A 10066-nucleotide genomic window follows, 5' to 3' on the forward strand; every position below is an offset into this window, starting at 1 on the left:
AAATCCCCTTTGTGGCATTATCAGAGAGCGGACAGCTTGTGCTATGCACACACAGACAAGTACACAGTGAAAGAAACATTCAGACCAGTTGAATAAGAAGTCTTTGCTCACTTTGTTCTTATCTCACTTTTGCATAGTCTTTGCATAGTTAAAGTTTCAGTGACCCACATTGTTTTGGTTTCTTATTTTAACCTTTCATTACATTTAAAAGGTTAAAGATGCTAATTTACTGAAATAAAGGAATCCACACAGATAATGAAATAAAACCCCTTAAGAGATCCATGAAATTATTTGATAAGAAAAACTGACTTTATTATTAAACATGGGTGCAAGGAATCATTAAAGAAGCTTTATTTTTAAGAGAAACATTTTCCTATTATAAGTGTTCAAGGACTTTTTTGTATCAACAAAACTAAAAAAATATATAGCTGCAAGCAGCAGTTATCGGAGTTCAAGCGCTTTAAGGCCTTTACGCACATGCGTAAAAAGGTATTGTTTTAATTAGCAAGCCTGCAATAATCTCAATCATAGATGGAGAAGACAATTTACAGCAAATACAGGCAATTTACCATATAAAATATATTTTTTTAACAGTTATTGAGGTTGAGTCAAAAACCTAGAACTAGTTCGCCAAAGTTTTTTTTTTTTTTTTAAATAATCTCCAATATTTAACAAACGATTCAATGGACAGAGGCAGTCGTAGAGGCAAAGTTGCTCAGAATGTCTTCGGTGTGTGCGAAAAAAATCACACGATACACAATCCATCACAGACACGAAAAACGTGAAGACGCCCCCTGGTGGCCAAAATCTTTTGAATTTTTCACAGACCTCTAGGGCCGTGAGTCAAACAGGTTTAGCGAGTTTCATTCCGATCGGCCTCCGTTAACCTTGTCTGATAGTTGCTCAAACTTCATTGGCCGATGGCGGACATTTTTTTTTTGTGATACATCAATGTCCTCATAAACAATCATGGCACCGCGGACAAAGACACTGCATGCCAATTTTCAAGTCAGTCTTTCAAGTTTTTTTCATGTTATAGCATCACCAAGTGGCCAGTTGTCATGTCCTTTTTTACGCGACCACAGATTTGAGCTCTTACATAGGTGTGCTGAGTGGTGAAAATATCTCATTCCATTCACAAGTTATAGCCATTTTTGTAAAACGTTTAGGCGGCTCTTAAGGACCGCGAATCGAAATGTCAATTTTTTTCTGATAATTATTGACAATCAGACTGATTTGGTTCAGATTGGAACAAAAATCTAGGACTAGTTCACAAAAGTAGTTTAAAAAAAAAAATACCTGAAAAGATGATAAATGCGATTCCGAGGCATCTTGAGCCAAGGATTCCATTTAGAGCCAAGGATTCCAATGACATAAGACAGCCTACGCCTAATGGGGCGTTCACATCAGACGCGACTTGCGCGAATAAATCGCGCTATTCGCACATAGTTGGATGCTTGAACATTTTGAGTTTACTTGCTTCATTCGTGCGTGAAATTAGCTTCACAACAGACGGCGAATTCGCGTCATGAGAGGGGCTTCTGCCAGGCGGCTCCAGTCTCGTTTCTGCACACTTCCTCTGAATAGTCAAGTCAAGTCAAGTCACCTTTATTTATATAGCGCTTTTTACAATGCAGATTGTGTCAAAGCAGCTTTACATTGATAGCTGGTACATAATTTGGCTGCACAGCAGTTCTTAAATAATAGTGTCAATGCAGGCAGATCAGAAGCACTGTTGAATAAATGCCAAGAATACTATTGAATATCAAATGTCAAGTGTCCCCAACTAAGCAAGCCAAAGGCACACATCAACTCGTCAGCGGGAAAGTAGTTGTAAAATACAGCGAATAAGCTCAATTTGACGGCTTTAGCTAGCTTGTAGTCTCAATATGTAAATATATATAGCTCAAATTGAGCATTTTACTTACCAGACCTCCTCGCTCACTTTCTTCCAAGCAAGATCCTTTTTATTCCTGTTTCTATAAAAGTACAAAGATGTATCATACAGCGACGATGATTTTGTCCTCCATTGTTGTTTCGGATTTCTGCCTCTGCTCGCTACGTCGTAATCACGTCACTACTAGAGCAAGCTCCTGATTGGTTAACGTGGCGCGAATATTTGCCAAAGTTCAGATTTTTCAATTTACGCGATTCGTGAGAATCACGCGTTACATGCGTCAAACGCCCAAAGCGCTCAATTTGCGCCATGTCATTTGCATTGACTTAACATGTTAATCACTCAAGCTTAACGCTTCATTCGCATATGGTGTGAACGCACCATAACAGTTTAGGAGTTATAAGAGATTTCGTACTTTTCACCGCTGTAGCGCCCCCCTCAGGCCGATCAGGTGCGCCTTGGTGATGTTGAAGGCGGTGTGAGTACTACCAGCCCTCAAAGTCTCTACGATTTAAGGTTTGGTCTGCCCGATCACTTTTAGGGGAGAATGCTGATCCTTGGAAATTGAACAATTAAAATAGAGTTTCAACGCTACACGCTTGAATCCCTAATGAACAATTGAAACTAACTGAAATTGAAATACAATTACCTTATATATATATTCTTTTTTCTTTGTTGAATCAAACTTAATGTTTGAGTAGACTAAAATGGGCCAGAAATGAGCAAAATAAATGACACTTCTAACGCTGTGAAAAAGTGAATGTGTTGTACTATCGTTAGAGAAACAAAGCAGGCTGCATCTCAGTGTCCTGCAGTCGGTGATGACAACCAATGTCATTTTACAACAGACGCATCAAAGAACTATCGAATGGCACTTTTGTCCTGTGCATTCCAGGTTGCAAGGTGGAAACTGGCTGAAAAAGACAAAAATTTGCTGTAATTGGTGCTCACACAATAGAGGATAGTGTAAGGGTCAATGGGGCTTATTGTAAAGTACACAACAAAAGCGCATTACAGGAGCAGACATAATGCAGAGTGGCTGTTGGCAGTAAATTCAGAACGTGTGTGGTTTCAAATGACCAGTGTTACACTTTATCAAGGCCCTGTTCTTGTCTCCTCGTGATATATGAGTTTCAGTATCAGTAATAAATGCAATGTGCTGTGTGCGCACTCGCGAATACTCTTGTGTAGCCCATGTTCTCGAGCTCACGCAGACGCATTTATCAAAAACACCGCTTTATCAGCATGCTGCTTTCGGTTCTCTTATAAATATTCCTACGGCCGAAGTGTAGCTAGGTCAGAAACACACAAGCACAAAAGAATATGGAGAATAAAAGGCAGAAAGTGTAGCGCTGATGCGGTTTTGAGTTGTGCTTTTGTTCCCAGCTCTACCCCGGGACACCCTCCCCTCAGCGGGACAACGGCGCGGAATGAAGGCCTATTCAGCGGAGGGAGTGGTGCTCCACGAACACCCCCCACATCTTCATACCCTCGGCCCGTCCTGGTCACCAGCAACTCTCTCTGTTTGAGCCTGTCAAAGGGGCTGGAGGGATCCACCCCTGAACTCAGCCATCACTCCACGCGCTGTGTCTACACTGCAAGTGACTGACGTGACGTGACACAACTAGAACGCTCCCATTATAAGCAACAAAGCTGTGTGCAAAAAAATGTGTTTTGAAAAAGACTGCTTTAGCATATGCAGCAAAATGAACAAATAAGTTTAGAACACATTTAGCCTATTTTTTTTAATTGTACATGTATATATATATATATATATATATATATATATATATATATATATATATATATAATTTATATACAGTGGCAAGAAAAAGTTTGTGAACCCCTTGCAGAATCTGTGAAAATGAGAATAATTTTAACAAAATAAGAGAGATCATACAAAATGCATGTTATTTTTTGTTTAGTACTGTCCTGATATTTGCATTTAGTTCACAAGACAAAAAAAAAAAATAGCTGAATTTATTAAAATGGCCCCATTCAAAAGTTTGTGAACCATTGGTTCTTAATACTGTGTGTGGTTACCTGATGATCCACGATTGAGTCTCTTGTTTATTCTGAGCAGTTAAACTGAGCTCTGTTCTTCAGAAAAATCCTCCAGGTCTTGCAGATTCTTCAGTTTTCAAGCATTTTTTGCATATTTGAACCCTTTCCAGCAGTGACTGTATGATTTTTGAGATCCGTCTTTTCACACTGAAGACAATTGATGGACTCAAACTCAACTATTAAAAAAGGTTCAAACATTCACTGATGCAACACGAGGAAACATGATGCATTAAGAGTCGGGGGGTGAAAACTTTTGAATTCAAATATCAAGGTAAATTGTACTTAATTTTTCTTCCGGGAAACATGCAAGTATCTTATGTTGCTTCCGAAGGGCAGTACTAAATGAAAAACAATGATATTTAAACAAAATGAGAAAAATTGTGACATCTTCATCCTGTTCAAAAGTTTTCACCCCCCAACTCTTAATGCATCGTGTTTCCTCGTGTTGCATCAGTGAATGTTTGAACCTTTTTTAATAGTTGAGTTTGAGTCCCTCAGTTGTATTCAGTGTGATAAAATGGATCTCAAAATCATACAGTCACTGCTGGAAAGGGTTCAAATATGCAAAAAATGCTTGAAAACTGAAGAATCTGCAGGAGCTGGAGGATTTTTCTGAAGAACAGAGCTCAGTTTAACTGCTCAGAACAAACAAGAGACTCATGAACAACCATCACAAAACAAAAAAACAGTCGTGGATCATCAGGTAACCACACACAGTATTGAGAATCAATGGTTCACAAACTTTTGAATGGGGTTATTTTAATAAATTGTTTTGTCGTGTGAACTAAATGTAAACATCCTTTATGTAAAATATCTTACTCAGGACAGTACTAAACAAAAAATAACATGCATTTTGTATGATCTCTCTTATTTTGTTAAAATAATTCTCATTTTCACAGATTCTGCAAGGGGTTCACATACTTTTTCATGCCACTGTAAGTCGATATATTTTAAGTCGAAGCTTAAAAGCAAAAATGGGCAGCTTGTATGGTAAAGAGCATTTATTGCCTACTGTATCATATTTGACCTCTCTAAATTATGAGCATGATCAAACCTTCAGGCTACCTTCTAATATTGTGTTAGTCCCCCTTTTGCTGCCAAAACAGCCCTGACCCGTCGAGGCATGGACTCCACTAGACCCCTGAAGGTGTGCTGTGGTATCTGGCACCAAGATCCTTTAAGTCCTGTAAGTTGTGAGGTGGAGCCTCCATGGATTGGACTTGTTTGTTCAGCACATCCCACAGATGCTCGATTGGATTGAGATCTGGGGAATTTAGAATCCAATTCAACACCTCAAACTCGTTGTTGTGCTCCTCAAACCATTCCTGAACCATTTTTGCTTTGTGGCAGAGCGCATTATCCTGCTGAAAGAGGCCACAGCCACCAGGGAATACCGTTTCCATGAAAGGGTGTACATGGTCTGCAACAATGCTTAAGTAGGTGGTACGTGTCAAAGTAACATCCACATAGATGGCAGGACCCAAGGTTTCCCAGCAGAACATTGCCCAAAGCATCACACTGCCTCTGCTTGCTTGCCTTCTTCCCATAGTGCATCCTGGTGCCATGTGTTCCCCAGGTAAGTGACGCACACACACCCGGCCATCCACATGGCATAAAAGAAAATGTGATTTATCAGACCAGGCCACCTTCTTCCATTGCTCCGTGGTCCAGTTCGGCGAGAGCGGCACGGCGCGTTTAGGATGGTGAGAGCGTCGAGGAGATTTGAAGTCAGGTCAACTTTATGGTAATGAGCTATGACGCGGTTCGGCGCCAACCAATTGGAATGTAGAGGTCCTCGCTTGAGAGGATTCCAATTGGTTGCCACAACTTGTCATTTACTTTGACCCTCCCGCCGGCAGCGGTTTAAACGCACAGTACAGCGTTGTTGGTAGGGCAGCCAGGGCGAATTTTGACACTCTCGCCGGCGTCGGTGTGAACACACAGTTAGGCTGCATAAAGGTCAACCAGGGCTGCGTTTCCCAAAAGCATCATTGGTGGCAATGGAGCTACGATCAACTTAGGCTTACGATGCTTTTGGGAAACGCTGCCCAGAACCGGGAACACTTCCTATAACACCTAATGTACTTATTACATCATGAGAAGAATGGCATCTACGCTAATATTAGTCTGCCTGTCTCAACTTTATCCCGAGGTTACCATAGTCAGCCAGATCCAGTCCATCAGATAATGGACCTGTACCAAAACCAAGCCCTGAATGTCAGCAGAGACCCTGTCTACTAGACAGTCTCCTGTGAAGGCCTCGTCGACATGACAGTCATTAGCACAGATCCTCAACAGAGACCACAAGAACCAGACAGGTCCTCTGCACAGACCCTATGGCCAGCTTTGGCTCGATACCGGCGTGATGAACCCGATCAAAAAGAACTGAATGAATATTTGAATGCTACCGACTAAGCCGGGTTTTCTCCCAAGGTTTTTTTCTCCATTTCTGTCACCTGATGGGTTGGGGACACTTAATATTCAACAGTATCATTGATCTGACTGTACTGATGCTGTTGTATGAGACAACAGCTGAAATGCATCACTTTCCTTTTATTACTGTAAAGCTGCTTTGAAACAATCTCTATATAAATAAAGGTAACTTGGCTTGACTCATTTCCATGGTTGTATTTTCTCTGTGTGCACAGCTTTTTTCTCGTATATAAGTTACTATGTGTGGTCATATAAAGTGTTGGGCAGAATCTGGCTGTGTTATGACCTCCTCTTATTCTGGTTATTAATGACCCTCTCCATCACCACTAGAACCCTAAGCCATCTGGAGGTCTCTTCCCTACTGTGTGTGTTTTTCTTTCTGTCTGTCTGTTTGTGTGTGTGTGTGTGAAGTTGTCCTTTTTTATAATTTCTGACTGCTTCATTTCAAATCTATTACTGAATCATGGCACTTTTTAGACTTTGTTCTTTTCTTAAACTTTGTTTGCTTTCCCCCAAAAAGTATATATACTCGTCCTTGTTCAATAAATCAACTATTCTGCTATCTTTTTCCCACAGGTATGGGGATGAATACAAGATGAAAAAGAGGAGATAAAGGGGAAGCGGGATGGATATTTTTAGCCTAGACCTTGTTTTTGATTTGTGACCGCCAAAAGCAGACTCGTTTAGCATAGCAGACATGAATAACCATTATAAAAAATAATATAACATGGAATTTTATTGGATCTGTATAGTGGGTAGTATTGTGGCATTATGCTCAAGAGGAGGATCAAATCCTGCATGCAACATACCCCTATCCCATCTCCCAATTTTGTTTGTCTTTTGACTTGAGTACATTGTAGAAGGGTCATTCAGTTTGGTAATTTTCGGTTTGTTGAAAAGAAATGTGTCCACCCTGTTACATGACATTTTTACAATGCCTTGTGTAACAGGGTGGACCTTAACAGGGTGGACATTTTAAGCTAATGAAGCCCATTACTAGCTAGGTAAGAACAACATGCCAACAGAAGATTAACATTTAGGAACAATTTTAATAGATATATGTGGCAAGCAGGCCAAGGATGAGGCCTTTTTTTAACCCTTTCAAGCGTGAGTTTAAAATATTCTAACTGTCCCCCCAGAGTGAGTTTTTTTAAGGCGACCGTTATTTTAGAACGTTTGCCTTTAATGTTTCCATAGCGACGCGTCATGCGTGTCACGAGCGCTGAGCGCAGCCACAATAACACTGTATGACAGGTGGATCGCTATTATTTTGTTTTTCCTTGTTTATTTAAAATATTCACAAACGTACTTTCCATGTTATCAACTATCTGATATTCCGATCCTCAAATATGTGTAAGTGAGTGTGTTTTGTCGTTTAAAAGCCTTTATAAATGATCTTTATCTTGATCTATAACGCAAGATGGGCGGCGCCATCTTAGTTTGCCCCGCAGTTCGCAGAGTCCTGTCAGTCGGATTTACAGCAGGTGAATTCATAATTTTCTCCCGAAATATATGCAAGTAAGTGGCTGGTGAACTGGAAGAATAATAGAGTAAACTTTATAGTTACTTGGGCCCATTATGCGTGTCTGATATGAATAAGTGTCGGCAAATTGTATATGAATGGATTGTTATTGCTCCTTCCACTGATGTCTGACATCAGTGTGTATTTTATAAACTCTAAATATATTGTTTTAATGGTGCTTATGCATATTTAAATGTCTGAAACCTTAAAAGAAACGTTATGTGGCTGAAAACACTGCATAGTTGTGATATATGACAAGAGCTGCGCGTCCGTCTCACAGTAAAAGCGCGAAAGCGCATTTTCGAATCTGGCTGTTACGTGACGTCGCTGAACGTTCGACCGTACGCCCAGGGGCACTGAAATAAAAATCCCATATGTGGGACCGTACCGCTCAAAGGGTTAAAAACAAAAAAACAAACATTTTTATGTCCAATATAAATTGATGGACAATATAAAATATAAAATGTAACTAGGTGGACTTGAGTTTGAGAGACAAACTAATTTAATGGGGTATAGGGGTATAATGGTACATGTATTCGTGAATGCAGTCAGATGACGAATACAGTAAGTCACAGGCAAATCTAGAAGACGGCGCGTGCGGTAATGCAATGCTGTTTGCTAACCACCACAACAGGAAAAAGCACAGAAGAAGAACAGATGATATGTGCATAGATATGTTTACGTGTAATCTCTCAATCAGTGTTTCAACCGCGGAAAGACATCAATAAAACAGCTTGAGAATAATATCTAACGCAGCATCACATTTACCTCAGGCAAGTCATTTAGTGTCCACAACATGTTAGTTCACTAGAGAAATGAACTGTAGAGGGGAGCATTTCACTAAATATATGCACTATATTAGCTTATATATTCATTATATTTACTTTACCTGTTAGAAATATCTTAATTATATAATATATGCTTAAATTTGTCATGAAAACAAGTTATGACAGTAACTGTAAACATTTTATGTATATGTATGTATATACTTTTATGTATTGTATATTCAGTGTTGTTTCATGGCGTCAAAATATAGGAATCCACTAAACTGTAGGAATGACCCACAAGGCAATAGGGTAATTAAAATTACTGTTAAGTTTCTCCATTTTCAGTTCCAGTTTCCATGTTTTAAAAGGTAAACAAAAGGTTAGCGAATATATGAGTCACATCCAGACATGCTTTCTCTTTACAAGTTACTTGATCAGCCAACATCTATTGTGAGATCTAAAGTTCAAAAAACCTTTGTTTCTTTGCCCATATACTTTGTCACTCTGAATTTGGTCGTCTTCCTGTAACTGTACTTCAAGTAAAGGTTACTATAGCGATCTCCGCAGCTATTTCCTACAGACAAAAGCAGAACAATGCACCACTTAAGAGAGATGTCTTGCTTAAGCTTTGACCTGCTTTCTACCCCAAAGAGGAAGAGACGGTGCTTGCAGACACAAGGCAGAACACAATGGAGTCGTAAAATATCACAGGGTAATACACATGCACCCACACGCACCAAAACAAAGTGGCAACCCCCAGACAAATAAGCATCAGTAAATATTGTTGGTCAGGGTGGCAGCATACTGAACTTCTGACCCCTTAGATAACTCCAGATGTCAGTAATTTAAGATAATTTGGTCATTATTTGCATGTTACTGATGCATTACGAACACAGACTCAACCTATTTGTGTACTATCCCTACTAGATTAGAAGTAGTGCATCTGAAATCACAGTACATGAGATAAATTGTCTGGATGATGGTGGATTTTCAAACTTTGTGAGCTAATGGAAAAGGAGTAGCTTGCAATGATTCTCTTTCAACTTTTTTAGTTGAAGAAACTTGGCAAGGAATGCGAGGCCCAAAGCTGCAATAACAGTTATTCTATGTATAAACCTAGCATCATTAAGCTAAATGCTAACACTATACAGAACGCAAACCCAAGTAATACGTGATAACAGGGACTTTCATATCCTGAAACTATGGTAGTATAAAATACTGTGTATTTACTTATTAAACATTGAAAATTACATTTCCATCACCAGATGGAAATATCCATCACCATAAGAAAATTGCCAAAAAAAAAATTAAAATTTTGTAAGCATATTGCGTAGTTGTGCAAGGAGTCAATTGTTTTATTTGAGATATCACAAAAATTGTGCA

This window comes from Megalobrama amblycephala, linkage group LG15, assembly GCF_018812025.1.
Source record: "Megalobrama amblycephala isolate DHTTF-2021 linkage group LG15, ASM1881202v1, whole genome shotgun sequence".
In the NCBI taxonomy this organism is placed as follows: domain Eukaryota; kingdom Metazoa; phylum Chordata; class Actinopteri; order Cypriniformes; family Xenocyprididae; genus Megalobrama; species Megalobrama amblycephala.